At 38.3% G+C, this 18,598-nt stretch overlaps 1 protein-coding gene across 3 annotated transcripts in view; it reads right to left on the reverse strand.

The window, feature by feature from the left end:
* Nucleotides 1–18,598, reverse strand: part of ncor2 (nuclear receptor corepressor 2) — a 110,365-nt gene that overhangs the window by 81,991 nt on the left and 9,776 nt on the right. The gene's annotated exons all lie outside the window — the stretch shown is intronic.

The following is an 18,598-nucleotide window of genomic DNA, read 5'->3' on the forward strand; positions in this document are numbered from 1 at the left end:
TCATTAGGGCAGATGGTGAGCTGTCCTGCATGCTAAAACTCCCCTTTTCACAGGTACAACAAAAATACATAGTATGGCTAAACAAAGTTAATGTTCAAAGTCCCTTTAAACCAAGTCCGTTTAATCAGCGACTATCTTGGTAACATCCCTGGCTAGCTATTTTCTGTACAACTCTAGCCTACTTGAATGAGGACCGACAAATCAAATTAAACAATGCCTGGATCATATAATATTGATGTACTTTGTGAAAACAGGCAAAAGAGCTTACTGTAATACATATGCTTAACTCAAAATACCATGCAGTTATACAACATGTTCTACTGAGATGGATGAGAAAATATGAACTGAACTAGAATAAAACGGCAGCAAAGAAGTACTTTGCATTTATCTATATATTTCCATAAAATGCATTTAATCCATGTTTTAATCTAATATTTAATATATAGGCCTATGTTAAGCATCACTGAACAGTCAGGCAGGAGAGACTGGAGAGCCAAGAACGCACTGCAGTCTTAACATTTTGATAACGTCAATCAGAGGTGGTGTTTCCTCATCAACACTGTTTTCACCACAGTGTGAACTGGAGACAAGAAAAGCAAAGCACCAGGTGTTGAGAGTGCCAACCCAGCACGGATGAATCCCAAACACACACGGCAATGTTCATGAATTCAATGGACATGAATACAATGCTCATGCAAAAACATCACAAGCAAGTGAGACCTACAGGATGGGTTCAAATAATGTTAAAGCAGTGACCTTACAAAAACTATCGTAAACAGATGTTAGCCGCAGGGTTGCTTTATAACATGATGCCAAGTAGTGGGACTTGTTTAGTTAAAATACAGGCCTACTTGTGGTATGATGGATGTTCCTACAGCAGAAAGCTGAAGTAAGCTACAGGTGAAATAGTAGCAGACCATTTGCCCTTTCACTTGGGTTTCACTAAAGAAGTCTTCAACAGGTGACACAAGACTAGAGATAGTATTAATCAAACAACATTAATATAATTAATAAAAAAAACTTTTTTTTAAATGTATTAGAACATAATTAAGTGCATACATTTCAGTCATGCACTTGGCAAACAAGTTTTGTTGACTATGCATTTTACCATTGAAATCTGGTCACAGGTGTATCTTTCTTACTTCTCGTTAGCCGTTTTTTCCACCGTCTGGCCAAACCGTTCTACACTACTATCCAACCTCTATTTGTGGACACGATACTTCGGCATTATCTGTGCAAATTACCGCTGCTTTTTTATGCATCTGTATTCTGAAAGAGCAAGCACAATAAAGGTTTGCCTGAACGTGTCCATCTTTGTTTTCTGACCTGTGCACTGGGACATGGTCAACTTGGGTCAGAGTGTGATGTCATTTACAGCTACAACATGCCTCCTCCGAGTTAGCAGCAAAAGACAGCCCATGTGAAGCAAAGTCTCTTGGGAACAGTGATGACATACAGATCTGTGGTGTTCAGTGGTAGGTAGAAAGTTGGTAGATCAACCATACAGTTACCTCTTTACCACTGGACGTCCAATGGGAATGACATTTACAAACCCTTTAATTCTATCAGGCTGTTCTAGTTAAAAGTTAAAGAATAGCCCTTTACAGTCTATGGCTTCAGATAAACTGGAGGTAGTGATATCACACTAATAAACAAATGCAAACAGACACACTTCTCTGAATGGGCTTTTCCCCTGTGGTTGCTGCGTGTCATTAGCCCTACTGCTCAATAAACACACAAACCCACTGCCATCTCAAGGGGCCCCATGACCTCCCTCTCATTGACACACAAATTACCATGTGAGAGAAGTCTGTCTCTATACATAGAACAGTTGTGGGTCTACTCTGTACATTACAACCTAAAACAAGGTTCTTGAGTGCTGTCAAATACGCTGACATTAAAACGAAGTCAGATCCTCTGCTCTAAACCCCTGTGGCTCTTATACTACACAAAGAGAGGCGCACTGCCGTCCTTCTTCCTTCCTGTCTGTCACTGAATGATTTACATGGAAAGAGCAGAACGCTTAGCTGTGCTTTACTGTGCTGGGTGTATGTGTGCTGGGGGAGGAGATTCAATAGTCCAGGAATGTTTGGAGCTCTGAGGAGAAACAAAAAGTCTTTGTCATCCTGAAGACACATTGTAGACTCAAACACATGAACCCGCATGCAGTGTCAAATCAATCACACATAACTCACAGACAACACAAGTCTGATAAGTGTTTCTTGTTTTTGCAATAAGACCTCTTCTTAATAAGGGAAACTTTGGGTTATATCTATGATTGTGATGCTAAAGATAATCACATATAACTTCACTGCATCCAAACAAAAGAGATACACTACTGTTCACATTTTGGGGATCAGAAATATTTTTTATGTTTATGACAGAATGTTCACCAAGGCTAAATGTGTGTATTTATCAAAAATACAGTAAAAACAATGCTATTGAGAAATATTACGAAATAAATAACTTAATATATATATATATAGCTTATTTATATATGTATAAATCTCAATTTCAAAATTGTGACCCATGTGACTGGTTTTGTGGTCCAGGGTAACATATGCTGATTTAGTACTCAAGAAACATTTTCTTATTATTATAAACACTTGTGCTTAATATTTTTGTGGAAACCATGATAATTTTTTTCCAGGATTCTTTAATGAAAGTTCAAAAGAACACCATTTATTGGAAATAGAAAATAATTTCTAAATTGCATTTTGGATTTGGAACTTCTCTATTATTAACACAATTCCTGCGGATCATAATCATCTCTTCATGACACATTTGCATAGACGCAAAGCAAATGTATTTTGCTAGTCATGACAGAAGATACTAATTCTCGTACATCAGAACAGACTTTCAATGAAATTACGCTGAGGTTGTTATCTTACAATTAGCTTTGTTTTTGAAATTGTTTTTACAATTGGCATAAGTTTTGCATTATGGGCTCAACCATGTGCCTGTTGACAGGATTCACGTACCAGACTCACAGAAATGAGTCCAGAGAACTAAGATTTATTTAAAAAGAAAGACACTGGGTGTGAATTGCACATGTGTCCGGTTTGGTTGATCTACTGGCACAGTGTGAACTGTGGAAATCTGGAAACAAACTTACCACTGTTCTGAGTTCTCTGGCATCATCTAGCTTTGTGAACAAAAAACCACAACTGCTACAACAAAGAGAGAGAGAAAGAGGGAGAGAGAGTGAAAGATAACAAGAAAGGAGGAAGTGAGAAAAGAGAGTAGGAACAGCAAAAGACTTGGAAAGTATTCCTGTGGAATGAGAAAGAAAAGGGGAGATATCTGTATGAGAGAGAGAGAGAGAGAGAGAGAGAGAGAGAGAGAGAGAGAGAGAGAGAGAGAGAGAGAGAGAGAGAGACTATAGGCCCTCAGACAGAAGGGGAAACACATGCCCTGGCACGGATACAGACGCCCACAGGCAAGCTCATGGCTGCCTGCCAACAGCACGAATGAACTCACTTACCCCTCGCTCTCTCTCTTTTCTCTCGTTCTCCCTCTTTCAATCACAGCACTCACTCATTCCCAACTCTTTATTCTTCCCTTTCTAGGAGTGGCTGGCTTTTGTATGATCGCACTCCCTTTTTTTCTCTCCACCTCGCTCTTGCGTTACATCTCTCTTCCTACCTTTTTCCGCCTCTCGTTCTGCTGATAAACACTCAGCTTGAAAGAACTGGAAAGAACCAGAGCTAACTGCCTTACCATTAACCACTGTTTATTTCTATCTTTCAAACACACATTTTAGGCTTTGAAATCTTGCGATTTATAGACTCTCACAAAAGCTGAGCTCAGTTCTTCTGTCTGTCATGATGGATGTAATAAACGTGAGGTGTTAGCAATGGAAGAAAGGCATCAGCTGATGAGCTGGGATCAGGTCCCTCCTGCTGGCCCAGTAATGTCAGAGACAGCGTGAGATGGAGTGGCCGTGTGCTCGTTCCTTCCCATCCATCTGCATCACCACAACATCTCCCATAATCCCACGGCACAAAATGCCACTTTAATCAGCACTGTCATTATCACCTCTAATTTCCCACCTTCAGTGTTTAAGCTCGAATGTTCAGTCTGGGTTTTGGTTTGAATCTGACACTCTCTGTGAAGCATGTTGTGTATTAATTAGTGCACCACATTTAGACAGTAGAAATGTTGTCAATCTTCTATCCTCTGAAGACAGGTTGTATATCATCCTCTGGTGGAAAAGGCAGGACTATATACTGAGACACAGCTCTTCCTTCTCATTCTGTCAGTAGGGATCAATCTTCTTCCAAATAAAGCAACTCTTCACAGATTATATGGATTTTTCTCATTCAGCCTTTCTGCCGAATGGGCCTTTCCAGTTCTGGCATGGAAAAATTGGCTGCTAAAACCTGCTAGTTTTGAATCAAGAACGACTAACATCAGTGGTTGTTTGATGGAATAATGTCCACACTAGGGCTGCAGCTAATGATTATGAGTAATCGATTAATCTGTCGATTCTTTTTTTCAGAATGATCACATTAAAAAATCTAGAAATTCTTATACATTAAAAATGTATTTGAATTTTAATCCATTATTTTAAACAATGTTATTCCGCATCCTACGCAATGTGTGATATAAAAACAAATATAGTGAATGTATGCAGGCTATGCTGTACAAAGTAAGCTTCTGCAGAAAAAGGTACATGATTCATGTGAAACCCTTAATTGATACAGTCTCTGCAAACATAATATCGTGATATTTAAGTGTATCAATACTTTTTTACACCTCTATGAGGTGCCTTTCTGCAGTTAAAATGCTCTTGTTAGTGTCTGTGTGAGCACTCAATGAAGTGTCAAAGGTTCCTATTTATTACAACATGTTTTTGCAGCGTTGAGCTTTGTAGCCAAAGCTCTGTGTAGCGTGAACGCAATGGCCAATCAGATGTGTTTGAGATAGGAGCTACAACAGCACCCACAACACGAAAGCCCCTGCTTAATTAGTGACGATGGTCGAGAGAACTAGACATTCAGTCGGCTCGTTACACATTAGGCCTGTGATATTAATAGACAGTTTTTTTTTTTTTTTGGGCTTCCAAGGATCATAAAAAGAAGATATTGGAGGTAAAACTAGTAAAATCAAGCCGTTTTCCATCTAGCGCAACTTCCTTCCCTTCACATCCCTAAAACCCAAACTTAACGTCAGAATCAGCACAATCGGGATTGTTGTAAAATGCAGTCTCTACTGTTGCTAAATTGCGGTACGTGTTTGATAATAAAAAGAGCTATTAAGCACAATAATCTGTGCACGAGACACTGTTTCCAACAGTTGGAATCCAACTTCAAGGCGGCTTTCTCTGTGTCCGAAAAGGGCAGATACTTATAATAAGCAAATTATACTTTAGGCTTTGTGTGCGCATCTAAACAATCAAATACAAACAAAATATGTCAAAATGACCGGCTTGGAGAGTATTCACTTAAACAGTTTAAGTATGTGTATTATTTATTGCAGTCACGTCAAATTACAGCACTGAATAACGCATTTCTATGGACAAAATGCATCTGAATAGTGGACGAAACAGAGTGAGCTGGTGCTGGAAAGGTATGTGATCCAAGCTGCTAAAAATATGAGAATTCTTTAATTTAATCGTCAATAATGCATTAGCGTAATGTTTAACAAGGATGTCAGACGCTTTGACATGCGTATGCTGTTTAATATGTGAAAATTTTCCTCCACGCAAAACGCATTAGAGGGGGCATTAGAGGGGGAGACAATTAATATTCAGCGCAAAAGTCAACATGTAGCCTAATTCAAGTTTTTTTATGAGAGTGGTAACTGTAAAGGGATAACAGCGTGTAATTGAATAGGCCTAAGACGTTTCTTACATTTACAGGATAAAGAAATGACAGTAATTGACAGATTACTGTGTCCAGAGTGAATGTGTGTGTTCCTGCAGAACATTGAAAGCTGAATCTACATAAATGCTGATAATGGTATATCAACTATCTTTATTTATTAGCTTAATATTCTTTGACTAACTTTTCAAATCAGTCACAAAGTAACTTTTTTACACAGAAATATTTTATATTTAAAAAATGTTATAAGCACTTTGTTTTATGATCTGTCAAGACAGTTGTTTTTTATTTCATGAATAAATAGGATAAGTAAATATATTACAAACTGTTTCTTTGCATTCATTTTTGATTGATAGATAGATTGATTGATTTTGTACTGTCTGTGTGGATGACCGTGTTCGTCCACCACCACCAAAGACCACTGTTGACCCAAGCAACCACTTTAAAGGTTTTAAAAAGATCTCCTTCCTGTTCTGAAGACCCATTCACAAAATGTTAAAATCTAAAACGCAAATGACAAAGCATTTTTATTCCTCATGCAGGTTGATATTTTATTTACATTACACATCAGTAAATGCAAGCTTTTGTATCAACAAGCCATGTGCGAATTTCGTGGAATAAGCCTTCAAGCAGGAGCGGTATATATGGTGCTCAAACACACACAAACAGACACACTCGTCGAGCAGGATGAATGGCATATGACAGCTGTTAGGATGCACCTTCACCTGCATCCAGCAAAGCTTTTAATATCACTATTGCTCACAAGCAACTCAGTGACTGCCAGCAGATGAAGTTATTGTGTCTACAGTGGGCTTGCTGGTAAAGTGTAAGTGTATATATATATATATATATATATATATATATATATATATATATATATGTGTGTGTGTGTGTGTCAGACTGTATTTCCCCTTTTCAGTACCTCTTTCTGTTTTCTCCTCTATACCACCCCCTTTCTCTCCTTTCCTCCCTCTTTCCCCTCTCATCTGACCTTTCCATTGTTCTTTCAGACAGTGGCCCCTGTAGGTTATTTGGGGTCACGGTGCAGGGCAGCTGTCTGACCTCTGCGACGGGCTGTGAATAAAAACACCTACCCCCTCCTAACACAGTTAAAAACTCTCTATACTGTCCGCATTCTCGCCGCCACTTTAATCCATATTTGGACCCGGGTCAAATGCTTACAGCTCTGTGCAAAATTACATTCAGAGCGATGAATGCTCATCATATTCACCTTCAAATCTCATCATCAGCCATCTGCCTTCCAACACTGCTGATAAACCACACTACCATAATTCATAGGAGTTTCTGAATGGATGCCAAATGGGAAAAGGCCATTAAACTATATACAGAGGTTTTCAAGTTTGACCAAAAATAAATAAATGAAAGATTTAAAAAAGAGAGATATAAATACCATAATGAACAGTGGCACACTAACATCGCATCCTGATTTTTGAAGCTACACAGTCCAAACCACGGGAAATACCACCAATTTCCTAATGGTTCGGTGTCCAGTAACACTAACCACACATTTACGGCACACTGGTTTACAACCCGACATCCTGACAGAGTATTTCCACTCGGCTCTCAAATACATAGACATCTTACCCATCCCCCGCCTCTCAAAACACCCGAGTACGGACACAACACCCAGCCACCTGTACATCAACGCCTAGACCATTTTCAGCACTCGTGTTTTGACAAAAAGCAACATGAAGAACCAAACAGAAGATCCCCAAACAGCACGTAAGAACTCAATCTGAGTGTAAACAAATAATCTATAACAGGCCAACAAGGAACAACTACAGTTACTATACACTCATAAGCCAAATACATATAGAAGCACGCATACAGCCTGGTCCCTTTAACAAGCACACACAATGAGAGAAGAATTTCTGTTGCATAACGGCAGAGTGAATGACTTACCAATAATTTGCAGGATAATCTACTACATTAATCCTCCCTGCCTGCCCTGCATCATTCACGATCAGCGTCTTTCCGTGTGAGAGAGCAATACCACGACTGTTTTGATCAAGGTCACATAATGAACCACAAGGTGCTTCCAAGTGTCTGTGAAGGCAGGGTAGAGCGTACACAAGCAGCTATAGAGGTAACACAGGATGCAGACAGCCTGAAAACAGTGATGCTAGAGTCTTAAATGCACACACAGTGCAACTCGTGTCACAGTGTGAAACATAACTAGGGATGGTGTACAAATGGCAGCTGAGAACACTTCATTCTCACCACAAACGAAACATTAAACAGCTTATCATTTGCTCATCCAACACGCTATTACAGAGAGGGTGTCAAGAAACCAAATTGCTTTCAACTTTAAGACACTGAAAAACAAAGACAGCAAGACATCATGCATTTAATAGCCATGTAGCTTATGTTATGTTTGCATGCACTTTAAAAATTGAGAGCTGTCGAACTAAAACAAAAATGATTTATTTAACTGTTTTAATCCATTTTCTGAAGTTGACCTAGATGTGATGGTAGCTTGGCTTTTTCCAGCAATTTATTTCAATTCAATTTATTGGAATATGACAGCCCTTGTAAATAATTACTAGATAAATCTGGCAAGGTTTTATAAAATAAACACAAAGCAACAAAAAAGTAATAATTTATAAATAAATAATCGACAATCAAAGAAACACAGTAATGTTTCCCTTTGTTTTTCATTTTATTTTTAATTTGACCTTTTTCATGCAATGTTTAATTAAACAATATTTAAAGGCTACGTGCATTTTTTTATGTATTTACTTGTCATTTTTAATACCATTAAAATTTATTAATTTTATATTTTTATTGTCAAACAGTTAAATAAAAAAAGTGATTAAAATAAAATGGTTCCAATTATGAATCACATATGAATCGTGATTCTATCTTATAACAATTCGAATCGATGCGTCGAACTAAGCGTCGATGATGAACAAAGAACAGTGCAGCACCCGGACAGAGCGCACAGGCTTGCAATGGGGGACAAATGAAGCTTACTTAACATTTCCATATCAATATTGTTATGAATAGAAAATAGCCTTAAATAATGTAATGTAAAAGATCGGCCAATGATCCGAACCAGCTGATAATCACACATTTGACTGCGCCTGCGCATCCTGTGAGAGGTGAATATGAAACATTCTTATCAGAATGTTAAACGTTTACATTCTTATCAGTTCTTGCTTTCCCTGAGAATCAAAGCCATGACCTTGGCGTTGCAAGCGCTAACACTCTACTGTGTGAGCTACTATCCTAAAATTACTAATAAAATTACTAATATTACTAATATCCTAAAAAATTCAAAGCCGGAAAAGTAATTTATTGACCCCAAGAATCGTCATTTTAATCGAATCGTGAGATTCCAGAAGATGCCCACCCCTAGTTCCAATAGTTTTTGCTATAGTGTCAAAATTAGAGCTGTGAAATTTGACTGGTATTGGTACAGACTCCTGAAATTTTGGTACCGTGACAACAGTAGTTGGTACAAAGTACAATGGCTTTGAATGCAGCTCAGCCAATCATAATCAATTGACACAAACTATTTGTTATATAACATATTTAAATCAATCAAATATTTGATTATACATTGTCACTTGGACAAAGAGATGAAGACGGTAGATAAACTATGCAAAAACCAGGTTTTAACTAGGGTTGTGCCGCTAGATGATAGTATGGTGTATCGATGATAGTCAGAGATATCGCTGATGGCAGAAGTCTAGTGTTATTAAATTAATATTAGGATCTACAATTAATTTGCCTTGCCTAAATTCATAACATCACCACATAACCACACTTGCGACATCACGACACGCGCATATGATGACTCCTCAAAGAACATGTTTTTAAACCAGACTACAAAACTACATCCCACATCAAAATTGAATTGCAAGGTGATCCATTCACAAATTGTGAAGAGCGCTTGTTATAACAGACGCATCATTCTCATACAGTTGTTGTTTGAGCCAAGATGAAAACGGCATCGTTGTTCGTCAGCATTTTGTTTCCATAGCACCGCAACAAAACATTTAATGACACTAATAACACTAAAAACCATACAATTACAAAATATTAATATTAATAATAATAATAATAATAATAATAATAATATCACTAAAATGATATAGGCCTTATAACAGTCGACTTTAGTTCACAAACGCTGAGCGCGTCCGTCTTTGGCTCAGCGCCAGCCATAGCGCGAAAGCAGAGTTTGAATCTGGCAGTCACGTCACGTCACTGTACATTCGCTTCTTAGTGGTCAGCTGCTGCAAAGCGTGCCAAAATTGAAATTGTTGATGAGATGTAGAGGAAAATATCTAGAGGAAAATGAGAATGTTACGTTACCCTTTACGTTAAAGGGACACTTCACCCATTTGCATTAAGCTTTGTATTGTTAGAAACCCAGTCATATATTATAATAAATGTGGATTTTTCATCCATTTTTCCCTGAGATGGGAGAAATAAGGATTTAAGTGTTTTACTTCCTGCTTATTATGACGTAAAAATCATCATTTTGCGTCATAATAAGCAGGAAGTCACATTTCATTGAAAAGTGTAGAGACTACAGACACTCGTTCCTCATCTTTCCCAGGGGGCGGGAACCGCTCACGCTACAGGCCTATTACAGGTCAGTGGGTGGGACTTGACTTTCTGAAAACTAAAAGCAATATCCTCCATCTTGTTTGGAAGCTAAGCTAACAGGCGCTGTGGAGACAGATGTAAAGTTATGACAATAGCGGAGGAGAGTGCTCAATATGATATAGAGGAAGAGGATTTCAGAAGTCTGATGCTTGAATCAGGTGTTTGTGGCTACCTTTATAAGCCGCATTAAAGCGAAGAGCAGCCGAGGCAGAAGACCTGCCTGCCGCGGACGAGGAGCCCGGACTGGCTCGGGTTAGGGCGGACTGGTGGCGCCGGTGATCTCACTATGCAACTACGAACCGCTACGAACACAGAGATAGAGTCCGACTGTGGCAAAGAATTTCAACAATGACAACTTCTCCTGGATGAAATCTCTGAATCAGACGAGGACACGGACGTTTGTGTTGTGAATCAGACGAGGACACGGACGTTTGTGTTGTGAACTATCCTAGTTTCGCACCGCATCTGACTGAACATCCAGGTAACGTTACAATGCAATAATTCACCACTTCGAAAGAAATACAAATGAAGAGTAATTCACTAATGAGTTCGCCAACTAACTAGACATTTTGTGTGAAATTAATTTCGAGCTCTGGTGGTAGCTAGCCTTGTAGACGGAAGAGTTATTTCTCTTAGGCAGATATGCGCTTTCTGGATTAGTGGGAGTGGCTTGCGCAGCTGTGCAATGTGGTGCATTGTGGGAGTTGGTGTCTTTCATACAAATGCGTCCTGAAGTAACTTTCTTTCTTTCCTCGGCCAAGAAGGCACCAAATTCAAAATTAATTTTACATTTCGACTACATATATGACCCACTTTCAATAAAGATCAATGTTCCCATGGGTGAAGTGTCCCTTTAAAATTATTAATTTCTGTACCTGAATACTACTGTTAGACTTTGTAACTTTGTTATTTAGTATTCATCTCTGCTTGTAATTGGTGAATTTGTTCTTATTTTATTACTGACTGTTCACTTGTTTTAAATAATGTTTGAACTTTATCAGTTAGGCTAGTAGTTTTTGATGTAGTATCGAAGAACTTCAAGTGAGCTTTAAGTAATAAATGAAAAGCAAAGTTATGAGATATATGAGATTAATCAGATATACATATACAAAATAAACATATTACAAATGATATCTGCACAAAATGACGCGAATGCACAAGTTAAACTAACTTGAACTAAGTTAGGTGCCATTCAAAATGACTCATGTTGTGGACTTGCGCTCTTCCTGGAGCAACGCGATGAAACACGGCAACTAAACCCAAATAATTCACAATGTTTAATTCACAATATTGTTCTCCTTACAATGTTATGTAATATGACAGTCCCAATCATAGTCATTATTAGTCATGCATTACCGTTTGAACTGCGCGGGCTGAAAGCTGATCACCGGCACGCTTTACTACAGTGTTAATTCTTAACCAAATTCATCCTGTATGAGATAAATCAGATATAGATAGGCCTACACAAAATAAACACAATATTAAAACTTACATTTGCACAAAACAAAAGGCTGCGAATGCACACGCAAACTTAGTCACGATGAAGGTATAAAATGGTCCGAAACATAACTCCGGCGTGCTCGCTTTACATGTTTCGCGGTTGCGCATGAACCTGCTTAAGCGACGATCGATAAGTTATCGATTAAATGTATTATCGACAATTAATCGCTCGTCGATTAATCGTTAACATCCCTAATATATATATATATACATGCTGATAAAATTATCTGATCCCTGGCTCAAAAGCCGTAAATGATCTGAACAGTGAATTTTGTGATCCGTTCCACCACTAGGCCTAATACGTACATAAATGGTCTTTGGTGCAGATTAAAAGCCACTGAACACCACAAACAAACACAGCCATGCACACATCTCAATCCCTCCCACAAGATGAATGAGAGTTGCATCAGGTGTGCTTCTGTGTGTGTGTGTGTGTGTGTGTGTGTGTGTGTGTGTGTGTGTGTGTGTGTGTGTGTGTGTGTGTGTGTGTGCGATTGATAAACATCTCCACCCGCTTCCTCTCACCAAAATAAAAGGCACACAGTTAGCAGGGGAACACCAGCAGTCTCTCTCCTAGCACTCCAAACACACTCCCGCTGGCTGTCGGCAGAGATACCCTTTGTCTGCCAAAGCTGCTTCAAACAATCATTTTTCAGCAGCGGCCGAGCAGAAAATGAGATTCCACCATCAATAACCTGCAAGCCTCTTCTTAGCAGTCTGGAATTTCCCCCTGAGCCAAGCGCTCACATCCTCCACAGTCTGGAGAGAGAGACGTCACCGATGAAGACTTTACAGTAAAGCTATGAATGGACATTAGAGAGAGGCTGGGGAGAGGGGCCTTTGGAAGTGATTTTGTCTGTCGTCTTTTGTGCAGAAATGAAACCAAGGGTCAGGGCTGCTGAAGGTAACTCACAATCTCTCCACTCCCCCTCTTCTTTTCTTAAACCTCCTCTGCTTGATGCTTGCTGAGTGCATGCGTGTTTCTAAACACGGTGACCCCGATTTCTTCTTCTCTCTTTGCAGTTTATCGCATCCTAGGCTATCAGAAATGTGTGCTCAAATGCATGTTTGTTGCAGTCAGCTAAATTAATGCTTATCTGATCACATTTTCTGCAAAGATTTCCACTTTTAGGCATAAACCAAAAACAGTTTTTGTTAATGCTTCACATTAAGGTTTCATTTGTTAACATTAGGGCTGTATTCAACCAAAGAAAATCTTGGTCGAGTGAAGTCCTGAAATTTTCGACTGTTCGAGCTGAGCACTGTGCGCAGTACTTGGTTAGCCTTGTTGTCCGCCTAAATGAATTATAAATAAACATAAAAAACTAGTAGGCTATTTGCAGTATATTAAATCATTTTTGACCTAATTAATTTGCACTGAAATGAGTCTGACACACGAGTCTGTCGGCTCTGACAGCGTTGCATCACGTGCACCTGCGCAATATCATAGCCTATGATTTCCGAAAATAGTACTATGTTGTCAACTAGTGATATCATCACAAGAACTTTTGAGGAATATGCAACATCATTTAGACCATTGTTTTTGTCATATGTATTATAATAACTGACAGACACTATCATTTCAGCTCTGTGCAGCTCGCACAGAGCGAGGCTGAACATAGGAGCTCAGCTTCGCGGCTGAGACACGAATATACAATTAACTTAAAGCTTTTACTCTTAAACAGAAAAGGCACGCCCACTTTAATAAAATAATAATATTCAGCAAACCTTCTAGTAGTCTACTTTCTTCAATCTCTTCTCCAGTGGGTTGGGCTAATCCAAAAGAAGTGAAAACAAGGGGGGTGTTCTGAAGACAGACTGTTACCTGTGAAACAGGGGTGCTCTGAAAACACCCCCATTAGCAATTAGTGCTTTCCACCTGATGAAATGAACGCGGCAAAACTGATGAAATGAACGCGGCAAAAAAAAACAAAACAAAAACGAACGTATCGACCAATAATCGACTGGGAGATTACAGCCCTAGTGAACATGAACAATTAATACAACTTCTATAGGATTTACTAATACTAAAAGCTAATTTCAACATTTACTAATAAAACCTTTGCTCTTAAAAATGTTGAAAAAGTTGTATATTACAAAGTTAATGCACTCTGAACTAACATGGTGCAGAGATTTGAGAAGAGATGAAGGTTGAGAGGAAGATCCGTAACTTACAGTGATTGTTGCTTTTGTGCTGTTTATCCACGTGCACCCAAACAACCCTGTGGCATTCTGTTAGCATGACATCAGTGCTTAACCCGCTGAGCCTGAAGAACGCGCCGGCGCGTTCTGCTGGATTTTTTCCTCATGACAGCTTAAACAACTTAAAATACTCCCTCATTTTTGGCCATACGTATAAGTCTTTATACACTTTAAAGGGTCTTCTTTTATCTGTGTACACTCACAATAACAACAAATCCTTGTGTTTTTGTAAAATAAAGAAAATAAACAGGGTGCGCTTTCAGCTGTCGCGGTCTCCGCAAGAAACTTTCTGAAAGACGTCTGAATAATGAACTGAAACTCAGCGAATAATCACACAAAGATAAAACTAACGTCTAAAGAAAGCTTGAAATGTCTGCTTTTAAATAAAACAATTCACATTTAAAACGAAAATTCTCCTGCAATGTATTCTGTATAAAACTAAAGAGATCTACAGTTTCTCCTGGCTCAGCTAATTATCGCTAATGTGGTCACACCACGCGCAGTGCGCGCTATTCATAAGATAATGTGTTGAGGTGATTTATGCGAAATGGTAAATGCCCCCAACAATGCCTTAAAAATCAAGTTTCATTCACTTTCCTGCACGTTTAGGAGATGGCACGCTACACAGCTGAGGAAGCTCTTCAGCCCGTCCTGGATAGTGACGAAGAGATCGCATTTTCCTCAGAAGAAGAGCGGGACTCCGACAATGAACATTTGCATTCTAAATAGCGACTTGATCTAGCCGTGGATTTCAGATGAGTACAGTTTTATTTACTAGAGGTCGACCGATTCATCGGTTTTGCCGATATATATCAGTACCGATAGTTGATTGGTGGAACTATCGTTATCGGTAAAAATCCACACCGATAGTTTTTCCGGGTTGCATCCGTTGCTGGAGCGGCTGAGAAGAGTGTGCTGTCATTACACAGTATCAGAGCACTGAGAAGAGACTGCTGGCATTATACAGAATGAGAGCGGCCTCTAGAGGACAAATAAAAACTATCACTGGCGACTGGTGTTGTTTATTGTAACACGTGAGGCTGAACGCAGCACGGAGAGAACACACTGCACGGAGAGCGCTGACACTTCAGATGCGCATCTAAAACACTGACAGCGAAATGGTATGAATACAGAACACTCCAGTCCATGTTGCCATATCATTATAAAGTAATTCATTTGTTGACTAGATGCTGCATTAGCAGAGAAAGAACAGAAGTATGTTTGCCGTCGAGGCTGTGAGGACTCAGTACCTCAAGCGGTTAAAACAATGTGACAAAAACACACGCAAACCTGACCCAAATGTTTTATGTTGCAATTGTTACCATCTGTTTGCATTAGTTTATATCCAGCTGGCCACTTTTATGCATTCATTAGCTGGCAAAGTTTCATTTTTAAAGCTGGTGACATCGGTCGACCTCTATTGAAAACCGTTGTGTAACTTGTGTATGATTTTTTTTTTTCAGGATTCTTTGATGAATAGAAAGTTCAAAAGAAATCTATTGTAACATTATTCACTACCGTTAAAAAGTTTGGGCTCAGTAAGAGTTTAGTTTTTTGTTGCAGTTGTTGTTTTTTAACGAAATTAATACTTTTATTCAACGAGGATGCCTTATATTGATCAAAAGTAACAGTAAATAAGAATTTGTTTAATGTTAAAAAATCTTTCTATTTCAGATAAATATTCAGTTCATCAAAGAATCCTGAAATGTTTTTTTACACAACTGTTTTCAACATCGATAATAATAAAAAATGTTTCTTGAGCAGCAAATCATATTAGAATGATTTCTGAAGGATCATGTGACACTGTAGACTGGAGTAATGATGCTGACATTTTTTATCACAGGAATAAATTGCATTTTAAAATATATTTAAATAGAAAACATTTATTTTATATTATAAAAATAAACAGTTTTTACTTTATTTTGAATCAAATAAATGCAGCCTTGGTGAGCAGAAGAGACTTCTTAAAAAAACATTTTTTAAACGTACAGATCTAAACCTTTTGAACGATAGTGTAGGTCTAAAGTTTTTAAGTAAAGTCTTTGTGTAAACAAAATGTATAGTCAGCTTACTTCAACTTAAACTTGATTTTGTGAATAAGCCAAAACAATACATTCAATCATTAAGTCTCCTCACATTCATTGATATTCCCAGGGGAGGGTATTTGTCTCTTCAGGTGTGAATCACAGCATTATTCATGATGTTCATGACTCCCTGCATATCAGCCATTCTGACAATTAGTGTCTTACAAAAGTTAAATGACTAGCCTATATTGTTTTGTAGGAAATGATCAGGATGATTTTCACATTGTTTTGAAGAAAAAAACTCTAGGCAACAAGATCCAGTTTTGAAAAGCCTTGTGAACAAATGTTTACTATGTGTTATATGGCCTTATTTCAGTGACTTAAATTTTTAGTTTTTTTTTTTAAACCACGTGACGCATAAACGTTATTTTCTCAAAACGTAAAAATATACATATTTAAAACTTTATAAATGAAAATAACTGGCTTCCGGCAGCGGTCGACGCGCGTTCACAGGAGATGGATGCCGGCGTATGACGTAGGACGTAGCGTAGTAAGCGTCGTGACGTAGAATGAAGTATAGCTAAATCAAACGCTACGTCCTACGCCGGCATCCATCTCCCGTGAACGCGCGTCGACCGTTAAATATGTATATTTTTATGACAAAACCGCACGGATTACCCTCAGAAGGCCTTCATTATCCCCCTTGAGCCGGATGGATTACTTTTGTGAAGGATGCATGCACATTTTTGGGACTTGAAGGAGTGGACCCCATAACTTGACATTATCACTAAAAGATCTAAGACATTTTCTAAAATAACTGAAAATGTGTTCGTCTGAAAAATGATTGACATATGCATCTCGAACGGCTTGAGGGTGAGTAAATCATGGGTTTAATATCATTTTTGGCCGAACTATCCCTTTAATGATCTGAAGACCGATAACATTGGTCTACAATCTAACACACTCCATATGAAACTCCATGAAGCCCTTTCAGATGAAAACCAAAAAGTGACACTGACGAAGGCAAAGAGCCGAAACGTTTATACAATCTTTCTCTCCTGTTTGTAACAGAGTATTCTTAGAGTGCAGACCTTTTTTGCATTTTTGTACCTGCTGGGAGAGCGTGGTGGGTGTTTTGATTGGAGTATTCAAAACCCATTTATAATCATACCGCCCCACCCCTAAACATTTGACGTGTAGTGTATACGTGTGCTAAATGTCTTAGTCTCTTGGCACGGTCTGCCTCTGATGAGGCAGCCCAGGCCTAGAGGCAATGTTCATTTTCTCAGCAATTTTTTTTAATTTAGTCAAATGTACTACTTAGTTTTCATCCTATTTAGACAACCTTGCCCTGTTTTTGTTTAGTCATGTTTTAGTCAATGAAAACTGGTCATGCTGCATAATGGTTAAACTGATAATGAATCACAATGATTGTTGTCATTTGAGAAATGTATTTTTACATTTCATCAGAATTATTGCACTTTCAACAAACACAAATCAAGAGAATGTTATTTCATAAATTAAAGGGGTGGTTGATTATGATTTCACTTTTCTAACTTTAGTTAATGTGTAATGTTGCTGTTTGAGCATAAACAACATCTGCAAAGATACAACGCTCAAAGTTCAAAGCAAAGGGAGATGCTTTTAAAGAAATAGCTTTAAGGACTATACAAACGGCTGGTAGGGACTACACGACATTCCTCCCGGGTTAGTGACATCACCAACCCTAAAATTGACATAAACCCCACCCCCTGAACATGATTTATAGATTATCAAGACAGAATATGCTAATCAATGACTAGAAGATAACTACACATCAGCTACATAAATTCATTAACTAAACATTCAGAAATGTCCTGTTGCATTCTACATGTTGTCACTTCTTCTTAAGTCTCTCCATCACTGACTCCGGTTTGAACATTAAAGTTTTTGAAATTTTCAGTGCATGTCTGTGTGAGGTAAAATGACAAGCTATGCTCCCCGTGCTGGGAGCAGCAGCTCATTTGCATTTAAAGGAACAGACACAAAACAGTGCGTTTTTTCTCACCCTCAAAAAGTGACAACTTTAACATGCTATATAAAAATATCTGTGGGGTATTTTGAGCTAAAACTTCACATACACACTCTGGGGACATCAGATACTTATTTTACATCTTGTGAAAAGGGCATTATACCAGCCCTTTAACACTGTCTACATTATGAAAACCAAAAAAAAAAAAAATTCTGATTTGATCGCAGATTTAGTCGCAGTGAACAGCACGAGTGGCTGATGATAAAACATCACTATTTGTAATGTTTGTAATTTGTAATGTTTTCCCAGACAAAAATAGAGGTAAAGTTAAAAAAAAATTTAACTATGCCTACATTTTAGTTTTGTCTTTTTCATCAACGATATTGCATGTTGATATAGTC

Source organism: Rutilus rutilus, assembly GCF_951802725.1.
Source record: "Rutilus rutilus genome assembly, chromosome: 19".
Lineage (NCBI taxonomy): Eukaryota > Metazoa > Chordata > Actinopteri > Cypriniformes > Leuciscidae > Rutilus > Rutilus rutilus.